This window comes from Ovis canadensis, chromosome 23 (genome assembly GCF_042477335.2).
Source record: "Ovis canadensis isolate MfBH-ARS-UI-01 breed Bighorn chromosome 23, ARS-UI_OviCan_v2, whole genome shotgun sequence".
Lineage (NCBI taxonomy): Eukaryota > Metazoa > Chordata > Mammalia > Artiodactyla > Bovidae > Ovis > Ovis canadensis.
This window is the reverse complement of record NC_091267.1, coordinates 70995593-71022038: the sequence shown is the minus strand read 5'-3', so window position 1 is coordinate 71022038 and position 26446 is coordinate 70995593. Positions and strand designations below refer to the sequence as shown.

Genomic DNA, 26446 nt, shown 5'->3' with positions numbered 1-26446 from the left:
CTCTGGTAAGAACTTCAAGAATGCAAAGAGTAATAAGCTTACATGCAGCTCGTCAATCATGTGTCAGAAACTGTTTCTGGCAGGTTGAGAAATCTGCGCAAGGCCACTGATCTAGTAAAGTAGCAGCCAGAATGTGAACCCAGGCAGGCTGGCTCTGGGGTCTGTGCTGTCACCAGCAGCACAGGGTTAACCTCACACTGTACGCAGGCTTCCCCACCCGCAGAAGACCTTAGTTTGATGTGTTGCAGACCCCAACTCCAAATCCTCTCAGCTTACATTTGCCAGATACAGTCCCTGCAATCTGTAAACTCCCAGGGAACATACTCTAGGACACTGTCATGTTCATATTCTTATACGCATTCTCCTCTCTTTACCTGTATTTTAAAATGAAAGTGAAATGAGTAAACTATACGTTTGGAAGAGAAATGGCAAGGAGCTGACTACTCCTCATTCTTTAACTAGCCCCTTCCCTCTGGCCCAAAGCTGATCTCTTCAGAATGCAGCAGGCAGACTCCTGAAGATAAACGAAGACTTTCTGGGGGATCTGGGCAGGGACAGTTTTAGAGAAACCATTTTCTCAACCCCTCCAAATGGCCCTTTCCCTACACTCAATCTGCCTGAGAACAGCCTCTGCCTCCTGCTGCCTTGCCCTTCCTAAATCTCAACTCCTTTCTCCTGCTTTCCAAAGAGAGGTTTGCTTCTCACCCTTCCTAATCTCACCATGGCGCAGTTTGCTGGGTATAAAAACCTCTGAAACCAAAACGAAGGCCAGACTGAAAAGGAGGGCACAGGAGAGAGATTCCTACCTTCCCTGGAAGAGGGGCTCACAGAATGACAATGTCTTGCACGTTTACCATCTATCCGGTAATTCTCCTGTTTGATGTAAGAGATGAAATCAGATGTTTAAGTGACAGGGAATAAGCCTGATATGGCTGGCTCAGGTTTAGCGATAAGCTCTGATTTGGGTAATTCAATTTTATGGCAGGTATTTTCCATAAAAAGAGCTCGGTCTGATCACAAGATAAGATAACCAAAATACTGGATAGGTTATGAAATATATTTAAAGTTTGCACACAATACTTCATACACTAAAAATTACATCTTTGCAACTACTTGACTAATAACTTATTGAGTTACTGAAAATAATAGATGTCATCTTAAAACGTGTGAGAAACAGTGCTTCAAAATTATTTATTAAGGTTTACTGAACAAAAAAATGTTTGGAGACTAGAGTTTAAAGCATACAGTTGATTATAAAGTCAGGCCATTAACTAGGTGGTTATTTAAAAAGTTTCTCTCAAAACTCATTAAGTAGCTAAAGCTTTCTCCTCCAGGGTATAGGAATGCAGCCATAAAAATGAAAAAGCTTCTCCTTTGCACACTACACTGTTGAGAACAATAGCCTGGAAAGGAAACCTTCAAAGCTTTGTGAAAAAATAAAGCAAATGTTTACTTGTACCTTTACATTACACCATTTAAAATAAGGAATTGGAAGGATCAGGAGAAATGTCCATTTAAGATCCCAGTAGGTGTGAATTTAAGACCAGAGAGGGGGTCCTCTTCTCCTCGCTATAACCTGGAAGGACATCCTGGAAATCAAGGCCTAGCGCCACCTCCTCCTCCTGGTCGTCTCTTCAGGACAGAGTACCCACCACAAGTACCTGAGTGAAGCCCCCCTGAGCAGAATGAGTGGAGTTGACCAGAGGCTCCTGGCCTGGTTGGACATTACCATCTCCTGGGAGGCTCTTGAATCCCTGCTCCCCAGGCCTCACCTGAGACAACTGCATTTGGAGCGGAGAGGCCCCAACCCAGGTGAGTTTTAAAAGCTCTCAGCTCATGCTTATTTGAGGCCTGGGTTGACAACCGGTGAGTAAATCTCTTGGTTCTCCTTCTTCTCAGAAGAGCAACTGTGATTCCCCGTGACACTGGAAGAATTACACTGATTAGCAAACGGATAATAAATGGCAGTCTCCCTTCCTTTGTGCCTCTGCTGTGCTCCCAGATGAGAACCGGCTGGATTGACTTACACATGCCTGGGCCCGGAATGTGCATGAGATGGGGGTGGGGTGGGTTTCTGGCTGCCCCTGGATGGAAGCCTCTGCTGATAGGGCTGGGATAGTAACAGGAGCAAGACCCACGGGTGCTCGGACAAAGCACAGAGGTCTCCTTGGTCAGGGCCAAGGGCTATCTGCTCGGCATTCTGATGCTGGAGCTAAAAAGACAAGTCCCATTTCAAAACAATCAGAGAACGTGATCCTAGGGAGGGACCTCAAAAGTCATTTACTGAAAAGTATCTGAGACTCACCTCTCTGTCCATCCCTCAAGTGGCTGCTCACCCTGCCTGGTTTTGAACATCATCAGGGATTAGAAGCTCACTACCTACTGGGTTGGCTGAAGACTCTGGACCCATATATACCTAATGTCCCATGTCTATCTAGAAACTGCTGAATAGCCAAAGGCAAGTTTCTTAATCAACACCAAAGGTCGATCTTCTCATCTGTAAAACACAGATGGTAATGACTGTACTTTGCATAGTCACTGGGTATTAGATGGGACAATTAGATTCAATAACCGAGGACTTTTCACCCTCAGCATCACTGGCATTTGGGGCTATATAATACTTTGTTGGGGAGGGGAGCGTCTCTGTTCTATGCATTATAGGGTTTCAGAAACACCTGGCTTTTACCCACAACATTCACAACACGCAAAAGGAACCCTAGCCCCGGAGTCATGGCCATCAAAAATGACTCCACAAATGGTCCTGTCTTGGCCAGGGGTGGATGGCGAAAGCACCCCCAGGTGAGAACCGTGTGCAAGTCCACTTCCCTCCCCTGTACTCCTTCCGTAGGCGCTCACAGTATCTTTTGGGTAATTCTGTAGGAACATTCTTATGATCTGGTGTTCATTTTTCAACTACCTCCCCCTTGAAGCAACAGGGAAGAAAGAAGTTTAACTTTCTATACCAAGAAAGTGGCAAAGCTGAGATCTGAACACGAGTTTTCTCTGACTTCAGTACTTTCCTTTGTTTCGACATGGAACTTCTTAGGAGCCAGCTAACTGTGGACATGGGAGTGGGACGGCTTCATCATTTACGTGAAGAGAAGTCCACCCTCATCAGTTCCAGCTGATTTCCCTCTCCTCCCCCCACCAACCCAAGGAATTTCAGATGACAGATCTGCTAGCAAAGCTTCATGCACTGGACTACTTCCTAATTAACGGGTAAAGCAGAGAGGGGGACAGAGGTCACTGTGTGGCTGCCAGGAAAATCCCCAGGAAGCGGAGATTGAAGGCTGAGCTCCTTGCCTGAGTGAGCTGTGCTTAAGATCAACAGCAGAAGCTACACAGCTAACAGGAAGGAACTGAAGCTCTGGGACAGAAATGTTTCCAGACAAGGAAGCATGTTGTAAAGAGCCCAAACTCAGAGCACACAGTGGGGCTGGCATCCAAGCCAGGAAGGCCCAGAAACACAGGGGAGAGAGTGTGTGCGCACCTTAGGTTAAAAGCCACAGGGGAGAAAAATGCCCCCAACATACCCTGCCATGTCATATCAGAAGTCTGGATCCCTCAGACCACGGAAGGCAGGAGCCGCACCCTGGGCACCAGACCTTCAGCCTACCGATGCCTCACGACACAAGGGAAACCTGCAGGAAGGCTGTGACCCTAACTAAGAACCACAGGGGATGAACACTCAAGGGCTCGCCACGCCGTGCCATAAGTGGAGGCACACCCACGTCATTTGAAAACCCACTAGGCCCGGAGCCAGGAAGAGCCCAGTGAGGCTGCTCATGCTGATTTAAGTGCTTACTTAAAATCTGCCCTCTGCAGGACTTCCCTGGTGGTCCAGTGGCTGAGACTCCGTGCTCCCAACGCAGAGGACCTGGGTCTGATCCCTGGTCAGGGGAATAGATCCCGCATGCCAACGAAGAGCGAAGATCCTGAGTGCCGCAACTAAGACCTGGCACAGCCAAATAAATAAATAAATATTCTAAAAGTAGTGTGTTCTGAACCCTAGATGCCTCTCCTGCGCCACCTTACGCCTGGCCCTGAAACCCACCTTCGTTGCACTGTACGCCCTGCACCGACAGCTCAAAGGCAGCGTGCGGTGCATGCAAGCTACGTTGCCCAGTCGTGTCAGACTCTTTGTGACTCTATGGGAGGCAGTCCGCTAGGCTCTGTCCATGGGACTCTCCAGGCCAAGGTACTGAAGTGAACTGCCATGCCCTCCTTCTGGGGATCTTCTTGAAAAAGAGATCGAACTCGAGTCTCTTGTGTCTCCTGCATTGGCAGGTGGGTTCTTTACCACAAGCACCACCTGGGAAGCCCAGGGAGGTACTGTCTTTGAGAAGCACACAGCCTCGATGCACAGGTTTTAAATTACGGGCGTGGTGCACCAGGGAAAAGAACCCTCAGAGGCCCAGAGGCTGGCTTCTCGGGAACTAGTGCGACCTCAGGCTCTAAGCTTTCCCTGGACCAGTTTCCTCATCTGGACAATGGGTGATGACCACTTCTTACTTCCTGCTTCATAAAGCATCACACACTTCCAATGTCAGTGTGTGTGGAAGGCCGGTGCAGGTTTCTACGGAATGGGCTTAAATTGCCTTATATTTTGAAAGCTGAGAAATGAGAGGAGTTGTGGGATGGGTTTCCCTGCCAATAACCAGCCAATGATAAACAAATGGCTATTTTTAGAAACTCGGGTCTGGTCTCCAATCAAAAAACTTGCATTGCAAAGAGCTCAGCACAGACAGTTTGAGAAACCCCATTCCATCCGAAGGGGAGAACAGAGGAAAGAGCTTTAAAAATGCAGTGGACTGTGGTAAAGCTAATTATCTCTTTAAAAAAAATACATGAAAAAGAAATGTAATGTCAAGGACTGAAAGAAAGCTAAATAAGAATTAAAAAGCTTAGTCTAAGCTTAGAAATTTTTTTTTTTTAAATATAAAGATGATCTGCAGTGAGGCTATTCATCAACTTATAATGAAGCCATAGAGAAGGGTCTGTTTATGTGTGTTGTTCAGAACATTAAACCCATAATCCTAAAGAAAACTGTATCATCAACAGTAATCCCTAGACTACACAACGAAGGCTCAGAACATCTATGAAATAACTGCAGCAAGAAGCAACACTAACCCCCTTCCATTATCCTCTGACGCCACCCCCAGCTTCTCAGCCAACACCTCCCACTAGCTGGGGCCACGAGGGGCCAGGATGAGCCCCTACCGACATCACCACACTGCCACTTTTCCAAATGAACACCGCTGGGCACTTCCCCTAAGTCTCCTGCAGGGACTGGCGGGGCAAGGGTTAATGACTCTCACGGAAGAGGTGGTCATCCTAAATGTTAACAAGAACTCTGCATATTACCCACCACGGCAGTTCCATGGCTTATTTTAATAGGAGTTACGATTTTCCCACAAAGATCTTTCAGTGAAACTGAGAGTGAAGGAATGCTCCTGCTTTCTACTTGGGATCTGCAGATACCAGCTTGGAAAGCACAGGCATCCCATCAGCAGTTGCAGGGACCCCGGCAAAACTGTTAAGCGGCACTCTCCCTCTGACCTTGAGTGAGCTCCTTAACTATCAGAGCGAAACACTGTGCAAAAACCAGCACCACACCGAATAAACGAGATGCCTGACAAGTACGTTAAATCACTGTTATTCTACAGTGTACCTCCCTCCCCAGAAAGAGGCACGGCTTGGAGACTGTCTTTACGAGCTTGTCTATGTGTTCACAGCCATAAACTGTACAGAGGTCTATAAAAAAAAAAAAAGGCACAGAAAAATATAGCTACATTCCCACATAATTCCTAACCTTCTTATGGGTCAAAGCTTCGGATTTCATCAAGATTAAACATCCAGTGACTGCATTCCTGGGCTAAACATTAATTACTGGAACATGGAAGTGGGTATCAATCTACAGGAATGGCCCCGGGAACTGAATAGTCTCAGGTGACCAGCTATGAGGCAAACACTTACATGAGCTTTAAACTGTCATTCTTTTATCGGTTCTCTCATTGAGTTTTCCCACATAGCTGAAAGGGAGAAGTACTGAAGGAGTTACCTGGGGCCCTAACTTACCGTGGAATCTTGGATTCCATGGAGAATTCTTAGATTTCTGTGTCTTATCACCTCCATTATAAAATACAGTAATTCTAAGGTTCTTAAATGTATACAGTTCCCAGAACTTCAGAGATAAACTAACTGTACCAGTTTCTCTTGCCCTTCGTGTCAATTTCGGACAAAAATATTAACTCAGAAATTTCAACAGCAGTCTGTAAATCAAGCAATATGCACCACTTTTAAAATCTGAAACTGAAAGAAAAACCTGGAACAGGAGACAGGGTGGTATACTGCCCAACTCTGCCCCCTGGATCTCACACTTAATCACAGTGGAGCCCCTCACACACAGCAGAGTCCAGAATACACTGGAATCCAATCGTGGAGCAGGGGCTGTTTTGACTACCATGTCCAAAGCAGCTACACATGACTTCACAGACCGCACTGCTTTCTCCTCCTTCTGGGAAGCCGCTGAGGATCAGACCCTGTGCACAGCAGTACTGAGAGAAGGGGCGGTGGCTCTGCCTGACTTTCATTCTGCTCCCAGCCCTGCACCGTATTTTGACGGTGACTTGATGCAGTTACTTAGTCTAAGTTTAAGTTTCCTCATCAGCAAAGCGTAAGATGACAACAGCAACGCTGAGAGGTGGCGTGAGAATGCACAGTAACCCTCATACTGGAAGAACCAGGACAGTGTTAGATGGGCCAGGGCCATCAGATGGGAGGGAGTATTAAACCGAATATATTTCTCAGGTACAAAGTATAGCAAACACTTCTACTGAAGCTGAGGGTAGTAACCCCCCCCCGAGGTCTGCATGACACAATTCATCTGAAGCAACAAACCAACAATTACAATTAGTATGTATGGGACCCTCACCCTGGGCCCAGCACATTCTAAGTGCTTCATGTAACTTATCTGCCTCAGTCCTCCTGACAAGCACGCTATGGGCATGCAGACTGAAGCCCAGGAAAGGCTAAGCAGTCTGTGCAAGGTCAGAGGGCTGGCACGGAGCACAGCCCAGGTGTGAGCTCTCTCCCAGCATGGACGCTCTCTGAAGAGTCACGGTATAACCCCCAAGTCTTGTGTCCTTTTGCTTTTTGCTGGATAAAAAGTCTTCTTAGCCCGGTGCTAGCTCACCCTCACCCATTCCTTCAGGAGCCAGTCTGTGGATTATGTGTCAGAGCATAAGGGGACCACAGTTACATGTTGAGAGTAAATTACAAAGCTGAGCCTTGCTTTGGATGCCATTCTGAGAGAAACTGAGAAGAGTTACCCACGACTCTTAAAACTATGAAGGCCAGACGTCTTTGTTAAACTCTCCACCACCCTCATCCCAATCCATCTCTAAGACAGGCCAGCAGCATAGGGGAGGAGATGGCTTTTCTAAGCAATGCATTTATGACCTATGTATAACCTGATGATATCTGGCTCAGGCCTTATCTGTAAAAGCTGTCCATGTTTTTCTTCCCTACCTATCCAGAGGAAACAATCGGGGGGCATTTCAAAGTCACAGTAATGGAGATTAGCTTCAAAGGGAAATTTTAAAAAAGAAACCAAAATATATCCCTTTTATACAAAGGCACTGAAAAATGTTTTTGATTCATTAGTACACACTATTCCATTTCTCTTTTTAGGCATCAGTGTGCCAAGACAAAAACAAAACCACCTTGGTGTCTCGCAGTCAAGGAATCTAACAGCTTTTCGTTACCAGTCCGCAGCTCTCTCCCTGTGAAGGGGACATAAGACGGCTCGTGGACAAAAGCTCAGATGTGGCACCTTCCCCAGTCATTTACTATGCTGGGTGCACACGCTGTGTGAGCAGTTAGTGCCTCTGCGTGGGAGGAATCTTTTTGTTCTTAAAATTCAGGTAAGAACTTTAATAGAATCATCAACTTCAGGATGACTGTTGTTCAAACCAAGATGGGCCCCGCCACGTGCCTTCGTCAACCTGATCGTGCACAGAGGGGGTTGCGCGTGCATGTACATTACGGTCTAGCAGCAACAGTATATGCACACCTTTGGAGACGTGATTAAAGATAATGGTTACGACTGTATTCCACTGTCATCGTTAACTGTGATGGCTACTCAATCCCCAGTCGAGGTAAAAGTCACTCCTAGACACAGGCTGCAAAGGAGTTAACTGTTGATTTAATTTTGATGTTTACTAGAAAAACACACTACGCTGCCATTCAAGAAGCCCAGGGAACAAAAGAACGAGAAGATGTTGTCATATAAAATGAAATTCAGAAGCTTGGTTGATGTCCAAGGTGAAACAGTATCCCAAGGAAGGTCGCATTTGTCATCATGTGCTTGTCGGAAGGGACCAGGCAGGACAGTATTTGATTACTTAGGGTGGCTGCTAATCAGGGCCAATAAACCCGCCCAGCCCACAGACGTTTGTTTGTTTTTTTTATTTGAAAGGAAAAAAGAGGAGACAGAAGGAAAAGACAAATTTTAAGGCCATGTTCTAAGCACTTTATATGTATTATCTCATTTCAGTTCAGTCGCTCAGTCGTGTCCGACTCTTTGCGACCCCAAGAACCGCAGCACGCCAGGCCTCCCTGTCCATCCCAACTCCCGGAGACCACCCAAATCCATGACCACTGAGTCGGTGATGCCATCCAATCATCTTATCCTCTGTCGTCCCCTTCTCCTCCCACCTTCAATCTTTCCCAGCATCAGGGTCTTTTCCAGTGAGTCAGCTCTTCGCATCAGGTGGCCAAAGTACTGGAGTTTCAGCTTCAACATCAATCCTTCCAATGAACACCGAGGACTGATCTCCTTTAGGATGGACTGGTTGGATCTCCTTGCAGTCCCAGGGACTATCAAAACTCTTCTCCAGCACCACAGTTTAGAAGCATCAATTCTTTGGCGCTCAGCTTTCTTTATAGTCCAACTCTCACATCCCTACATGACTACTGGAAAAACCATAGCCTTGACTATCCAGACCTTTGTTGACAAAGTAATGTCTCTGCCTTTTAATATGCTATCTAGGTTGGTCATAACTTTCCTTCCAAGGAGTAAGCGTCTTTTAATTTCATGGCTGCAGTCACCATCTGCAGTGACTTTGAAGCCCCCCCAAATAAAGTCAGCCACTGTTTCCACTGAGTCCCCATCTATTTCCCATGAAGTGATGGGACCGGATGCCATGATCTTCGTTTTCTGAATGTTGAGCTTTAAGCCAACTTTTTTACTCTCCTCTTTCATCAAGAGGCTCTTTAGTTCTTCTTTACTTTCTGCCATAAGGGCAGTATCATCTGCATATCTGAGGTTACTGATATTTCTCCTGGCAATCTTGATTCCAGCTTGTGCTTCTTCCAGCCCAGCGTTTCTCATGATGTTCTCATTATCTCATTTAACTGTCCTAATAACCCTGAGGGGGGTACCATTATTAGCCCCCCTTTGAAGATGTAAGAATTGTGCTTTAGAAAAAGTTCAGTGACCTCATACCATCCAGTCAGCACAGCCAGGATCTAAACGGTGATGGACCCAGGATTTAAACTTGGACTTGTCCCATCTTTTCATGTTGTCTCTGTGAATTTACTGAACACAACCAAGGTCCTGGAGTTAAACTCAACAGCAGACAGCCCTGGACTCTTATCAAAATCATGCACTGCAACTCAGAGACATATAGTTTCTCTTAAAGTATATACAGAAAAGATCACCATTTTTTAAAGGGATATTATCATGGTTTTCACTAAGACATGTGACAATCATGTAAATTCCAAGTTCTCCAAGTGATAGAACCTAATATTGTAATAGACGGATTCTGCTGTGAACTTACGTTTCCAAAATTTTTTCTATATCACTGATCTACAGAAGTGATTGCGCTTGCTGGCACAGAGGAAAATTCAAGAAACTGAACTGCTATTTTACTGGAGAAAGATACTGAAGAATAGACACTTGCAGCATCAAAGTCCAACAGGAAAGAAGACGACATCCAAGAAGGCATACCCGCAAGAGGCAGCTTTTGGGAAAAGACCTGGAGACGGCGGAAAACAATGCAATGGGGAAGAGCCAAGTGGCGAGTGGACACGGTCACCTGAGTCTCTCCCAGGTCAAGCGCTCACGCACGCAGAGCCATCCTCACCAAGCGCACAGGCAGGGGCTTGAGCAACCACTGTCGGTACCACTCCCTGGCGTCTAATGTGACCTTTTTCACAGGACTCATTTTACCTGCATGTCTTCCCTTCCAGCAAAATCACAAACAATCCCAGGGCAGACACAGTTTTATATATCATTCTGTCTCCCACTGTGCCTAGTCAACAAGTGGTACATTTTCAATAATCACTTGATTTAATTTCAAGAACAGAACGACTCCTGTTGGACAGAATCTGAAGCCTTTGGCTCTCTCTGTAAGCCATCCTAGGTATTGAAAATGGGGTATAGGAAGCTGAATAATGATCCACAAAGACATCAGGTCCTAATTCCTAGAACTGGTAGATATCAGCTGATCTAAAAAAATGGTTTTTGCAGATGTGACTAAATTAGGGATCTTGAGACAGATTATCCTGGATTATACAAGTGGGCACTAAATGAAATTGCAGGTGTCCTTATAGGAGAAGCGGGCTTCCCTGGTGGCTCAGAGGGTAAAGAATCTGCCTGCAATGCAGGAGACCGGGGTTCGATTCCTGGGTTGGGAAGATCCCCTGGAAGAAGCAATGGCTACCCACTCCAGTGTTCTTGCCCGGAGAATTCCATGGACAGAGGAGCCTGGTGGGCTACAGTCCATGGGGTTGCAAAGAGTCAGACACGACTAACACTTTCAATATTTCACTTAGAGGAGAAGTATAGGAAGAGACTGAGGACCGAGGAGGAGGTGGCAATGAGACACAGGAGGCAGAGACTGGAGTGACGGGGCCACAATCGAAGGGGCCGACTCCCCTGAGCCTCCGGAGGAGCACAGACCTGTGACATCCTGATTCCAGTACAACGATTCTGATCTTGAATTTCTGGCCTCCGGAGTTATGAGAGAATTCATTTCTGTGTTTTGAGGCCAAGTCTGTAAGTAAGCTGTTGACACTGCCACAGGAAACTGATACATGGGCGAAGGCCAATCCAAAAACCTGTTTTAGGAAGAGGAGAACTGGAGGGCTGGGAGAGGTCTCGTCCTCCGACCCACAGGGATATTTTTTGTGAATCCAGCAGGGACTGAACTGCCAGGGGAATCCTGTTCGAAACAGAGAACGTCCTGACCAACAGTGATATGAAACGCCATTCAAATGTTTATCCTGGGTGCCACCAGAAATAAAAATGCTAGTATGGGTCAAACTCCGATTCTACGAGAGTGGTAAGGCCACCTGAAGGTGTGCCCCCGCAATTCTGCGTGAGTGGTCAGGCCACCTGAAGGTGTCCCCCGATACTGTCTCCCCAAGAACACACCTGTCGGCTTTACATGCACACACCGTGCGCTCTCCCTGCCCTGCCCAGTGCTCCTGGTCTGTGCACACGCGCCAGGAGGCACTTCCTTTCCGGAAACACAAAGACAAGACAGGCAAAAAAGGAAACACCTATCTATTCCAAACCCCTTCAAACGTCGGCTTAGAACAACTCTTTTCCCCAATAAAACGTAGAGGATTCCGAAGGGAATCTCTATTACCTGACGGTAATTTCCTCTTTCAACATCCGAAGTCCTCCTCCATTTTCATTTGCCTGCCCTGAGAGCCAGGCAGAACTATGGCTGACTGTCCTGCTTACATACAGTGCCCGCTAAGTCTCTTCAGTTGTGTTCGACTCTGCCACCCCATGGATTGCAGCCTGCCAGGCTCCTCTGTCCATGGGATTCTCCAGGCAAGAATACTGGAGTGGACTGCCATGCCCTCCTCCAAGGGATCTTCCCAACTCAGGGACTGAACCTGAAACTCTATGTGTCCTGCATAGGGGTTCTTTACCACCCAGGAAGCCCACTGCAACCATCTTTCTTCGCAATGTTATACAAAAGCACAAAGCAAAATACATTAATATCCCTTCAGATTCTGAGCTCGTTAAACTGTGGTTTCTGAGGCCACCCAATCAACTGAGATATTTAAGTACTACTGAAGTACTTAAGTTTTATTTGAACTATGGATTCCTTTAAAATAAAGCTCTACTGGCCATTTGAATACGTGAAGGTTTGTTGTGGCTGCTGTTTTACTGCTATTGTTTTAAAACCATTTAATAGTTTAAAACGGAAGGTAAATACACAATGTGAAATGACTCAACTGCTTTTACCTCTGACCTCAAAAGTTGAAAGGAAAAATGAGGCTGGTTTGGCAGCTTCATCAGATGTCTTACTGTGAGAATATCTAAGAAAAACCAGTACTTGTGGCACAGAAATTGCACACACTGGCAGCTGCTTGTTTTTGACAGAGCAACCATTTCTGCTCATTTCGGTACTGTCATATTTTTATTTAGCCACTTCCTAAGAAATCTGTGTCAACAGCTGCTTGGTTGGAAAATAAAAGGCTAACAGTTACACTTCAACTTTTAAAAAAAAAAAGCAGAAAGATTAAAAAAACAAAAAGATTGAATTTGGAGCCATTCAGTGAAAGTGCTTCCCCCTCAATCCCAGATGCAACTTGTTCTTAATAAAAAAGGAGGGGAAACCAAAATGAATCTATGTCAACCTAAATTCAACAGGCTTGATAAGACACCCCACCTAGACTTTCTAAAACTTCCTGATTACCTTGGTTATTTAAATTAAAGAAGAAAATATTACCAGAAGGTGGCAGGAAGGAGAATCCTTCACTTTATTTTGGGAAAAAGCAGAAAGTGGGGTGTACATTTCCATGATACTGATTCATGATCACACTTCCCAAGTGCTAACGTGAAGGCTCGTATAAAATGGGAATACATGTCACTGAAGACAAATAGTACTGAAATATTTCCTAATACCCAAACCCTTACTCAGGGTAAAGAGATTTTATAAACAAATGATGAGAACTCATTATTACACAGCAGAGAATACATGAGTCAAAAGCAGTAAGATGTTTTACAAAGACTAGGTTATGTTAACTAAACCTTAAAACAAAAAATAGTATTAAATAAGCAGCTTATTACACATCATAGCACACATACATATGCTAACGTACCATTTAGAAGCAAGAGCTTTATTGTACACAGCTTGGGTTATTAAAATTACTGTGCTTTCTAGTGACACTGAAGCACACAACAATTATCCCATATCCAAAGGCTGACATCTTCTTGCTATTCCAAAAGGGGATTTATTCCTTTTTAAAAAGGTGATCTGTTCTTTAAATTAAAACCCAGCTAGCCTGGTGCATTAACTTCACTGGCGCTGATTTTGCCAGGAACAGAACAAGCCATTTCTCATCTTAGCTTCATAGAATTATTTAATTAAGAAACATGATTTGACTGTTAAGGAAGAATCCAAAAATGCACTTACCCCCCAAATGAAAAACAAACCTGTGCACAGCGCGTACTAGGTAGCCACCAACCAAGTTTTCTCCTTTTTTTTTCTTTTCTTTTTGACAAGATTCTCTGAGCCACTAGTCTCAAATTCTGGGATGTCACCCAGCTGGATATGATATAATCTAGCAAAATGATTTGGGAGAACAATATTCCTTTAGGTATACCCTCCTCCAAAGTCAGCATTAGTATATTTCGGGCTCCCAATAAACCCAACTTATGAAAGAGTAAAAAATTACATAGGGTCAATTCATTTGTTTTTGAGATAAATATTCTATGGATCAAAAGATCTCACTTTTCAGATTAAATCTTATTTTATAGGCATTCACTTACTTAGTACCATTGTACTGTAATCCAAAGAAGATTAATACTGGGGAGCTAACATTCCATATATGTATTTGTACTAAAATGAACATATAATAAATTCATTGAATAATTAATGAGCATTAATCACATATAAAGGAGAAGGAAATGGCAACCCACTCCAGTATTCTTGCCTAGGAAATCCCATGGACAAAGTCTGAGCCTAGTGGGCTACAGTCCATGGGGTTGCAAAGAGTCGGACATGACTTAACAACTGAGCTGAGCAATCACATATAATGTGGCGCTAGTTGGTAAAGAAACCGTCTACCCATGCAGAAGACTTAAGAGACCTGGGTTCAGTCCCTGGGTTGGGAAGATCCCCTGGAGAAGGAAATGGCTATCCACTCTAGTATTCTTGTCAGGAGAATTCCATGGACAGAGAAGCCTGGAAGGCTACAGTCCATAGGGTCACAAAAAGTCAGACATGACTGAAGTGACTTAGCACACAAAGCGTTTAGTTACTAGACAATACGGGTAGAAGGGAGAAAAGCCCGACCTCATAAGCGCTTAGAGAAAGGGATGTAGACGGAGACACACGTACAGAATCTGTGAGTACAAGGTAGGATGTAACGTTACGAGCAAGGCAAGAATAAAGCTCTGACTTGGGTGGGATGGCCACACGGAGGTTGGGGGGCTGAGGGAACCCCTGGGATGGGAGGAGGGACCGGGCGGAGGGGCCCAGGCCGAAGGCAGAGGACAGCAGGAGGCGCCGGTCAGGCTGAGCCAGGGGAGGTTCGGCAGAAGGGGGAGACCAGGAGAGCTGCAGTGGAGGGCCACCCCCGACACGCGGGCCTGGGGAAGCGAGGCTGGGGTGCCTGGGGCATCCGGAGTCCACCCGGAGGGGGACAAGGAGCCACAGAGGCGGTGGGGCGCATGCTGGACGAGGCTCGGGGCGGGGGGGGCGGGGGGCGGCTCAAGGGCAGCTGGTCTGTGGAGTCCCTGCAGCTCAGCTCACAGGGATGCGCTCCGTGTGCCTTCACCGCGAGGCCGCCAGCACCCACCGGCTGACACCCAACAGCGACGTATTCAGGTTCTCATCCTGCTGTCAAGGTGTGAACCGAGGTGCCTCTGGAGACCCTGCAGACCTGTGACCTTTCACATTACTTTCTACACTTCAGGATGACAGGCAATTGATGGCCACATGGCTTATTCAATCTAGCTTCTTAAACCAGTTATACCCCAAGTAAGAGTGTGGCTTCCCTGATGGCTCAGCGGGTAAAGAATCTGCCTGCAGTGCAGGAGACACTGGAGATGCTAGTTCGATCCCCGGGTTAGGAAGATCCTCTGGAAGAGCAACTGGTAACCTACTCCAGTATTCTTGCCTGAAAAATCCCCTGGACAGAGGAGCCCGGCGGGCTACACCACGGGGTCACAAACAGTCAGACGTGACTGGGCACATTGCCACTCTCTGGTAAGAGAAGACAACCTGGGTTGCTTCTTTTTACATAAGGAGTGTGTATGTGTGTGTGTGTATAAACTAAATGCTAGGAAGCTGCTGGCACGTGTTCACTATATTCATGGAGGGGCGGGGGAACCCTGAAAATTCTTGATTCACATATCAATTATTTGCTGCAATTTTTGCTTTGCATTTAGTTTCACCCAACTATGGTTTAGCTTTAAAAACTGATATATGAAGTCAGCTTATTGCAGAATACCGAACAAAAATGCATGCTGCCTCTCTTAAGCAAAGATTCCATGCCACAGGCCAAATTCCATTCATTGTATGCCAATAAGCTGGTACAGTGGGAAAATGAACCAGACTCCATCATTTTCAGGGCTCAGAAAATAGCTGCTAGTTGGGCTCCTGTGCGACCTTCTCTCCATCTGGGTCTCTGCGTGACCACATGGATGGGCACTGCCTGCCGACCCGCCCTGGCACACGGCACAAGCGAGAGAGAAACTTTTGGTGTCAAGCCAGTAAGATTTGGGGACGCCCTAACAGACCTCTCTCTTTCTCAAAGGCCATCACCGCAGGTGCGTCCCTTGGTGGACATCCGGTGGACAAATAGGGTTCCGCTTTGTGGGCAGAGGACGAATCTCCATGAGACAGAGTATTACACATCTGCGTAAACAAACAGCTCCTTTTCATCAGAGAGAAACTGGCTACAGTTTCGGTCCACATTCCAGAAGTACTAATCCTGTGCTTCAAAGTCACAGTAATATATGTTCTTGTTCTAAATTGTAAAAGACATTGCTAGGATTCTTTTCTTACACATCATTTCTAATAATGCTGCCTTATACAAACACTATTTTCATATGCAACAAGATAAGGGATTATCTGGCTATTTTTAGATGCTCTACCCGCTTTGAGTCTGGCCAAGGTTGTTTATATACATTTGGAGGAACCTCCAAGCTTTCATGCTGGTTATTATTTCACATTTGCCAGGGGTGGGATTTCGTCAGCAATAGCAATACATCATGCAGATGACGGGAAGTTTAATCTATTTTATCCTGCGTTTATGAAGCCCAGTCGAACAATGGGTTTGGATCTATTTTAGACTATCCAGTCAAACAATGAAGGTGGAACTATTTTTAATAACAAATCCTTTGCACTAATAAGATTAGCAAAAGAAATCTGGCCAGTGTACTTCCCCACTGAACTTCCTGATTACTAAACTGTGTGATAAATAGTTGGTCCATTAGTCATTTCTTTGCATTTTCATTCATTCATTCAACAAATACTTGTTTTGTGCCTGCTTTGTTTCAAGCACGTAACAGGCTCCAAGCATCCAGAGTTGAACGCCAATCTATGTGTTTATAATATTTATTAAAATATCTATCTGAACACTGGATACCTAGCAGTTGTCTATATTTTGCTTTAATAGTACAGAGAGATGCTTATTAAATGTTTCACTTTTAACTGTGACATGTGAGATTATTGAATAAAGAATGAAGTTCCTGAAAGTCAATTAATTTTATTAAGGAAATTCTGAGTATCAGTGGGATACAGCAAGACCTCAGGTTCATGAGAGCGAATTCAGTTAATTTATGGGAGAACCTGAAAATCTGCCAAGAGCTGTATAGTTATTCACACTTTGCACACAGACATTTCAGGGGACTGTATAACTCTGGTAACCCTAAGATGCCTCCCTGGTGGTTCAGTGGCAAAGAATCCATCTGCTAATGTAGGAGACTCAGGTTTGATCCCTGTTGGGAAGATCCCCTGGAGAAGGAAATGGCAACCGGCCCCAGTATTCTTGCCTGGAGAATCCTACAGAGGACACAGGAGCCTGGTGGGCTACAGTCGTCACAAGAGTTGACTTAGCAACTAAAGAACAACAACAACCCTAAGACACACAAAATCCACAGAAGACATTCTCCTGCCTCGGACACTGAAGACACTCGATGGGGATGTGGTGGTAATTAGTGTCAGGTGGAGGCCTCCTCCCCGCGTCGCCGAGGGCGTCTCTTGCTTTAGGTCCCGTAGCCAGCAGCAGCTGCTAGAGTAGGGCTCTGAGTGTGCGCGGCTGACTCACATGCCGAGAGGCACGTGCTCGGCAGACGGCGTGCAAGACACACTTCGGTCTGCTCACAATCTTATTTTAAAAGCACCCTGAAGAGCAGATTCTAGTCTTCAAAATGCTAAGAATTCCATAAACGGAACGGTTAGGCTCAACCTTTTTCCTACCCAGACCTGATGTCCTGTTGGCCTTGCACACCATGGGCAGTTCCTGAGACAGAAGCTGCTCCCTCCTCCCTTGGCTCCTTGGCCCCTCCCAGCAGAGCCTTCCCAGATGCAACTCAGAGTGAGGAGACCAGAGCCAGAGTCTCGAATCTGAGCTAGTTTATTCACAAAGCAATCACCCGTGAGCACTAGCCATGTGTTATCACATTTACGTGGGAAAAACATTCACAACGGATCGAGCACTCATGCCTTCAGCAACGTGGGTCACTCATTTGTTTACTTTTACAACTAACCTAGACAAAGGAATACGCAGACTGACTTAGTGGTACTGCAGCAGGAAAGTTTCACTCGACAGAATAGCACAGCAATTACTTCTGATTATGACTACACCTAAACCCAGGATATGGCGCCTAATTATGGGCCTGTTCTTTCGTCAGCGTATGCACATTTGTACCCCTGGATGCGTGGTACAAGGAATCATGCTGAATTTACACTGAGAACACGGCATAACCGGAAAACCGAATGTCTGGTACTTCAGTTTTTCTAACTGGACGCAGTACAACCTAGTTAGTCCGCTGAGCTGCTCAGTTTTTAGGTAGCAAGTTAGTAATATTTATCTAGATCACAGAGTAAGTGATACAATGCATGTTCGACGTTTAAACACATTTCCACTGGGACCTCAATATTAAAAGCACCCTCAGCGGTGTTGTTGATATGTATTTGGTCAGCATCTGTTGCTGAGCCTTGAAAATAAAAGTCTATATTTAACCGAAACTTATTCTATTTTGCTAACAGCAAACTGGAGGTCTTAAGAAGATGATACACTAAACTGTAAACAGTTAAACCCCTACGTTTTCCTTCTTCCCTCATAAAATAAAAGTCCGCAATAAAACTCTTACTAAATCATGTCAATACCCACCTCACAGCCTTACGTCAACTGTCTGATACTTATCTCCACAGTTTAGTGCTTTAAAAATTTTACTGTACAATATGAAATTTTATGGTTGTAGTCTCTTAAACTAGGAGACTACTCGCAATTATTCACGTTTCTATTTTGTGTACTAAAAAAAAAAAAAATCCTACAATAAAAGTGAGGAAGAAAACAGAATAGAAGCCGATGTCTTCTGTCTCTTGACGGTCTGGCACAAAGATGTGTTCTCTTTTAGTTATGAAACCTTAAGGTATGTCACTATATTTTCCACAGTGAACCCTGAGATAAGAGGTAACATGAGCCTTCTCCATGGCCCACTATTAAATTTTTCTCAAAGTTGGTAGAAGAACAGCAAGATTTCAGTGAGAACTACTGGGTGGGCAAATTAGGCATGGATGACCAAAGTTCTACGGTAATTTGATTTTAAAGCTTATTTTCTTGTAATACTTGAGATCATGCTCAGCTGTAAATGAAACTGGAGTAGGAACTAGGCACATGATAGGCACATGACTTCTTCTTAGGTTGTTTTGTTTGGTTAATGGCTGTCAGAGGACTCTTCCCACCATCTGTGTTAGGCAGAGCAAACGGGCTCTGCCCTGAGCTCATTCCTTGCTCTTCCAAGTAAAACACAGGCCTGTGCACGCACACACGACTGATAAAAGGACACTGACCAGCAGTGAAACCCTAACCCAGTGACTTAACTGTCTACCAAGTCCAGTGTTTTCTATTTGACCAAACATAATGTAAGGAAGCAAACGGAAATTTGCACTATAAAACTCTTTTTAGACCTCATTTTGCAAAACTCTTTATATAGCAAAGATTTATGAATAGCCAGAGAACATGAAAAGCAGTGTGAATGAACAGAGGTTTAGATTCTGCTATGTAAAGTCAGAACATAATTATTCAATTTATTCAGAAATGTAATCTAGACATGAAGTCATGATCATGAGGGCAAATTCACCCTGCAGGATCCCTGTAGGACCCTTGCCCGCAATTCCACTCTGTGGACTCCGTGGGCAGGAAGCACATACTATAGGAGATATGTATATTCCGCTTTCTTCCTATGGATTTATTTTACATAAACTTATTTCCACTTCATATTTTAGACACAATTACTGACCAAAGCCTTGTCCTCTATTTGTAAGTCAAGCATGCAGTTGTCTGAATTCTTTGGCCTAAGGCAAACAAAAATAAATGAGACTGGAATGTCAGGCTGGCTTAAGAGCTGCCTTTTTGATCATATAGACCTTTATTAAGCTCCTTATTATTTGTACAGGAGACAGTTAAATGAGGACAAAGTTATACAAACTTGAACAATGTCAAACCAGAGGTATCCAGTAAAAAAAGTCAAAGAAGAAAATGTCTTAAACTAGCTCTTTTAAGTTCTTCAATTAAATATTATCAGCACATTGAATTCCTTCTGTGTAAATGTTAGCCTCCAGGTGTCCATTCTGGGTCGATAAAAAGGTTATTATCATTAAGGTCATAGAACAATATTCTCATACATGCTTGGCCTTTTGGGGGAATTTCTATTGGCCGCCATACACGACCTTTGAATCACAGAAAATTTCCAAATGCAGGTGATGCACATGAACAACAGCTCAAGCTGTCATCACCGCAGCTCCGATGTCCAGCAAAGCCCCAGTGGTGTCCTGTATTTGACTGTTTACCCAAACTGACCCGTCTGAATTAGCAGTACCGTGGGCGATGCATCAGCAATCAGGTCAACATTCCAAGCCGCTGGGATTATCAGTACCTTCAGGAAATCCTCAGTGTGCTAGGCTTCACTCTTCCACGTACTGCAAGAGCTTGGTTTCTATTGTTGTCACTATATCCACGAGATAAAGAGTATGGGCCACATAAGGACTGTGCGTTATTTTCATAAGGTGCCCTTCTCTTTAAGACACCGTCCACTGACAGGAGTTTGTGACCGAGTTAAACGCAAACACATGAACAAAACTGAAAAGAACATAGTATATTATATAAAGTAGTTTTTAGGTACTTTATATAAAAAGGACAGCACTTTTTGCGGATGCCAAATTGACGCGTCAAACATGGCGCATGTACTGGAATATTGCCCATACTGTGGAACACTGAAAACCAGTGTGGTATCTCCTCACATTCTTCACAACACAGCGCCTCTCTAGACGCATACTCAGCAAATGTTCACCGAGTTTATTATATGGACCTGCATTATGATGTATACAGTATTTTAGAAATGCAGAATTGTCTATATAAAAGTTACCCTACACTTAAATATACCTGCAGTGACTGAAAACACTGATGTTGTGTGCCGAACAACATGCACCCACATGCAAAATGCTCCAACATTTCTGAAAGATTGTATAGGTAATTAAGAACTTAAGGTATGGAAATTGTGTACAGTTACTTATAAAAGAAGTTAGCTTTTTTCATAGGTAAGGAGCCTGCACCTTAGTAAATAATGTCCTATTTACTGGGTAGCACTCCCCTGGTGGCTCAGACGGTAAAGCGCCTGCCTACAATGTGGGAGACCCGGGTTCAATGCCTGGGTCAGGATGATCTCCTGGAGAAGGAAATGGCAACCCACTCCAGCATTCTTGCCTGGAAAATCCCATGGATGGAGAAGCCTGGTAGGCTACAGTCCAAGGGGTCACAAAGAGTCAGACAGGACTGAGCGACTTCACTTCACTATTTACTGTGTAAGCAGGATAAGAGCTTATTAAAACATGCTGTTTGAGTAAGATTGAAAGGGTAGGGAACTTCCTGGCGGTCCAGTGGTTAGGACCTGGCTTTTCAATGTGGGGTCCCGGATTTGATCCCTGGTCAGGGAACTAAGATTGTGTACGCCGAGTGGCATAGCCGGGCCAGGGGGTGGGGATGGGGGGTAAGGTGCTGAAAGAATGAGGAATGAACCCAACAGAAATCTAGTTCATCTAACATTTAATTTCTACATTCTGCTTTCATAAAATCACTTGATTAAAAAGTCTGATTCTTGCAAAGAATCATTTGTAAGAGGAGGACAGGTTTTAATATCTGTAAAACTGACATCCAATGTCTAGAACAAACTAGACTAGAATCTAGAATGTCTTTTAAATAGGAGTTAGAAATACCTGGTATGAATGAAAGCTGACCATTCTATCAATTTTACAGGTGAGCTATTATCAACTGCTATCTTAATTGAGCCTGGTCTCAGATAAAGGCCTCACTGAAAAGGTAGGAAGTGATTGCGGGCAGGAGAAGGGGATGACTGAGGATGAGATGGCTGGATGGCATCACGGACTCGATGGACGTGATGAGTGAACTCCGGGAGATGGTGATGGACAGGGAGGCCTGGCGTGCTGCGATTCATGGGGTTGCAAAGAGTCGGACACGACTGAGCGACTGAACTGAACTAAACCATATGTTAGAAAAATCTAGAAGGCAAAACATGGAAATTTACCTAGTGAACTTTTATCTTAACAATCTGGACAATAATGATTGTCCAAACATTCCCAACAGACAACTCAGATTACTGAACACCATCTAGCCAAGGAGGGAGACTGACTCCTGACGTGCCTGAAAACAAAACAGTAACACAACTTATACTAAGTCCTCTAACATGGCCATATTTAGACATTCACAGAAGAGCTTGATAACATAAGAGGCCACTCTCCCTGGAACTGACAAATAATAAGTCAAGTTTTTCTATTAAGTACTTCAGGCATATTTAACTCATTTAGACAACATGAATTTATTGTCTATTATCTTACACAATACTGGGTGGTAAGTGATGTTAATTCTGAGCAAATCAGTGAAAATGAAGCAAAGAAAAGGCAAAAAAGAACCAACATTTAACCCAGAAAGTTACCAGGCATCTTCACAAATACCCTTGCTAAATTTCTTTCAAGGTGCATACGTGCTAAGAAGCTTCAGTCATGTCTGACCCTTTGTGACCCTATGGACTGTAGCCAGACAGACTCCTCTGCCCGTGGGATTCTCCAGGCAAGAATACTGGAGTGGGTTACCACGGCCCTCTCCAGGGGATCTTCCCGACCTAGGGGCTGCACCCGGATCTCTTACCCGTCTCGCATGAGCAGGCGGGTCCTTACTACCAGTGCCAGCTGGGAAGCCCTCTTTCAGGGTGTGGGCTGAACAATGGAAACAGAGACACGCCCAAGGTGTCCTCAGGGTGCGGGCTGAACAATGGAAACAGAGACACGCCCAAGGTGTCCAATAAGAAAGGAACTGCCGTATCTAGTAATGTGACCATGGCTGGATGAAGGAGATTTAAAGGGGCCCAGAATTAGAAGGAAAAGAAAAGGCAACACTACTAAGAACCGGTATGAAAAGTTAAGATGAAATCTAAAGAAATCTGATGCACCTGAAAGCTGTTATCCAAGGAGTAAGAAAGGAAGTTGGCAAAAAAAATTCAGGTAACTAGAAATTAATTCAAGGAGCCCCACATAACTGCCCTCTTATGACTTCTCCTGGACCTTTTCTTAAGACCAGAAATTAATGGGAAGAAAACTACAGGTGGGTGGGGATGTATTACATCAACAGGCCAACCATACAAGGATATCGTCTTGAGAATCTTTCTGTATGTGACCAAAAACTGTAGAGGAGCTCTGTTATAATCAATCAGATTGTAAAGAAACATTCACAGGCTTATTGGAAAGGGAAAACATAAGAAACCAGTATAAACTCAAAAAACCAAAAACCTACAGCTGTCAGGATAGCTGTGTATAAAGCTTTGGTAATTTATTACACTGTGAGTTGAGTTTCTGTATTTCTTCTGTATTTAAGTAAACAAGAAGCTTGGGGAATTCCCTAGCAGTCCAGTGGTTAGGGCTAGACGTTTTCACTGCCCTGGGCCCTAGTTCAGTTCCAGCTGGGGGAACTAACATCCCACAGCCAAAAAGGAAAAAAAAAAACTCACCGTGCTGAGGTCCCAAGTTGAGTTTGTGTCTGAGCTTCTGTCTGAGTTGGGCTTCCCTGGTGGATCGAATGCTGGAGACCCAGATTCGATCCCTGGGTCGGGAAGATCCCCTGGAGAAGGAAATGGCAACCCACTCCAGTATTTCTGCCTAGAAAATTCCATCGATGGAGGAGCCTGGTGGGCTACAGTCCATGGGATCACAAAGAATCGGATATGACTAAGCGACTTCACTTTAAACAAGAAGCTTGAGACTAGATTCAAGAGCAATAATTTACCCTTTATCATTGAGGCAAAACATTTTCAGGATATGTCTTAACCTACTATTTTTCAGCATAGGTATATACATATATTCAGCTTTCATTTAATAAAATTCCAAGAACAAAGACGTACTGTCTAACATTTGGTATAGAAGCCTTATCTTTTCAAACACCATGTGCCTTTCCTGATTGCAGAGACCATGTATTCAACTTAAATTCCCCTCATCACAGCCATTAGCAGAGCCAGACATATGGAAGGATGTTTAGAAATCGCTAATGACTCCTCTGATGTGAAGAATGCAGCAAGCCACTCAAAGCTAAAAGCCATTGTGTCCAACATAGTCTTTCCAGTGACCTACGTTCCATGTTTTGCTTCCCTTACTATCCTGCTACCCAAGCCAATTCAGGGAAGTTCCGAACAAAAGTGAAGTGATAATTTCATACAGAAAGAAAAACTGAAGCAACGCATCACAGTTGTTTAAATCAGCATCTAGAGTGAAGCAAGAAGGCTGATGAAGACCTGCTCATTTATGACAGGAGTGAAGGGCTTCACCCAGGAGTATGTGCAGTGTTACTTGAGCAGAGCAGCTGATGGTTCTACTGATCGTCTGTATAATTGGAACAGAGCGAAAACGGAAACGCACGTCAGCAATCAACTCAAGCAGCCATGTGGTTAGAGAAGAGAAAATATTCTACTGTCCTTGGTGTATGATAATCCACTGGAGATACGTTAGACAGAGGCAGGGCCCCCCTGCAAATCAACACAGTGGCATCGGGGCAACAGTCCAAGTTCATGGTAAACCAAGAGGATGCCTTTGTAGGACCACGGACACTCGTGCCTGGGGGCGGGGCAGCCAGGACGGCGTGTGATTGCGGTTTAAATACAAGCCCAAACAGCACTACACCGTCCAGAGGAAATGCTGCAATGGGGTAAGGACACGTTCCTTATTTCTCAAAGCAAATAGGTTTTAGAATCCCTAAACTAAATATCCTTTTCCACTTTCCCTGACCCTAAGTGGATTATGTCACTCACTGTTCCCTGATTAAGTCAGGGGTAGAGTGGGCCTTCCGCTGAAATTTTGTGTTGAGAATCATCTTGCCATAGACCAATCTGCAGATCAATCTTCATATTAGCTTTCAAGAGAAACTCTGAAAGATGATCTTAAATTACAAAGGAACAGCTCACTGATTCTTTCCAGCTCTTGATTTGCCACTTTGACTTTTGAACTGAATTTTTAAGTCAATTTTTGCCACATTAAAACCAAGAGAGGCTTTGCAATTAAATCTCAAAAGCAGGATAAATATGTTTGCCTACAATGTTCCCTTCCAGCGAGTTCAATTTCTGTTACTACTTCTCTTCAGCAAAAGATGAACAAACTGCAGCATTTAACCTCTGAATAAAACACTTTTTCACAAAGTATTCTTTATTTATATTCATTTCTTTGGTGACTATAAGGAAACTCTGAAGTATTTGGTCAATTAGAACTGAGTATTTCAACAAGAGTTTGGGCCACATATAATTTCAGGACAACTCATGTATCCACCAAAAAGACTACAATTTACTAACTTTAATGTACTAAATTTAAAACAGTTAAAGGATTTACTAACAGAAAAGTATTTACTAACTTCATGAAGCATTTATTTTGGTGATTATGCAAACAGATATGACTTGCCTTTTTTAAAAAAAGATCCAATGAAACAACACAAATCTTTACAAAGAAACAAGACATCATTAGAACATGTGTGGACTTGACTATGAATTCTACCACGCTGAAATTTCAAAATGTCACAGCACAACCATTCTGGGCATACAAGGGCATCAAGACTGCATTAGAGTCATGTGGATTTTTTGCGTTTTGAAATATGCCCGGGTACATCATTTCCCAGGTCTGCTGGCTTCCTAGGGACTCTCTGAATGAGTCTGTTTACTGCGGACAGAAATCACTTTAACACCCATCCACAGGCCTCAGCACCAGAAGAGTGTGATAAGCAGAAACACAAAATCTGAGATTCACACAGTGTAGGAAGGGGAACACTGCAAAAAGGGTAACTGGGTAACCGTTCAGCACCTTCTTTTTAGCACTGATCAATTAAATCCTTGGCTTAAAGCATCTACTTGGAATTTTTTAGATTATACAGCTCTTGACCCTGAAATGTATTAGCATGTGTGTGTATGTACATATGGGATACATGTATAGCGGGGAAAGCAAGCACAGGAATTCCCCACGACAACACACGCACACGGAGAAACACAGCAGCTCACCAGCACCTACAAGTGCCAGCCGGGTACCCAGCCAAGGAGCGTTACCAGTCACCCATCAGGTTACCCATAACTGGACGGCGCCCACAGCATTATTCTCTATAGCAACAGTGGAAAAAGCAGGTTCACAATTAAATAAAATACCCAGACACAAGGTTTAGCAAACTAGTTTAAACGGGAAGCATCAATTACATACAAGTTTTTCAGAGCAATAAAATTAAGTATTAAACAAATCATCTCTACTGAGAATAACAAGATGATGCAAAATCAGCCTGCCCAGAAGACCAGATGTTGCCCCAACAATGGAGATAAGCACTGATGGAAGCGCCTGGCATGTCTGTGGATAGACAACCCTCCCCTCCCCCATGGCTGACGAAAGTAACTCCAGCCCCCAAAGCATTTCATCCCACACAACCTTTTCTGATATTGACAACCATGTGCAATGGTGTCATAAAGATAGATTATTCATGTCGCTACTATCATCCCTAAATTTCTCTTCTTACTAATACAGAGTTCTTGCGAATGTATCTTATCCTTTGTTTCCAGGACTGAGACACAAGCAACGTTTGCAGAAACTCCCAGGCACGCGGCACCAGGGTCATCTTGGCGAGGCTTCATCAGACCTTCCCAAAGTGGCCTGTGCTTTGC

The 26446-nt window shown here is 44.3% G+C and overlaps 1 protein-coding gene across 20 annotated transcripts in view; it reads right to left on the bottom strand.

The window, feature by feature from the left end:
* Window positions 1-26446, bottom strand: part of NEDD4L (NEDD4 like E3 ubiquitin protein ligase) — a 371893-nt gene that overhangs the window by 97725 nt on the left and 247722 nt on the right. The window contains exon 1 of one of the 20 annotated variants that reach the window (XM_069569076.1): window positions 23282-23425. The exons of the other annotated variants lie outside the window; for them this stretch is intronic. The gene's annotated coding sequence lies outside the window, so the exon portion shown is untranslated. Of the gene's footprint in view, window positions 1-23281; window positions 23426-26446 lie in introns of those variants that run through there. 20 annotated transcript variants of the gene reach the window in all.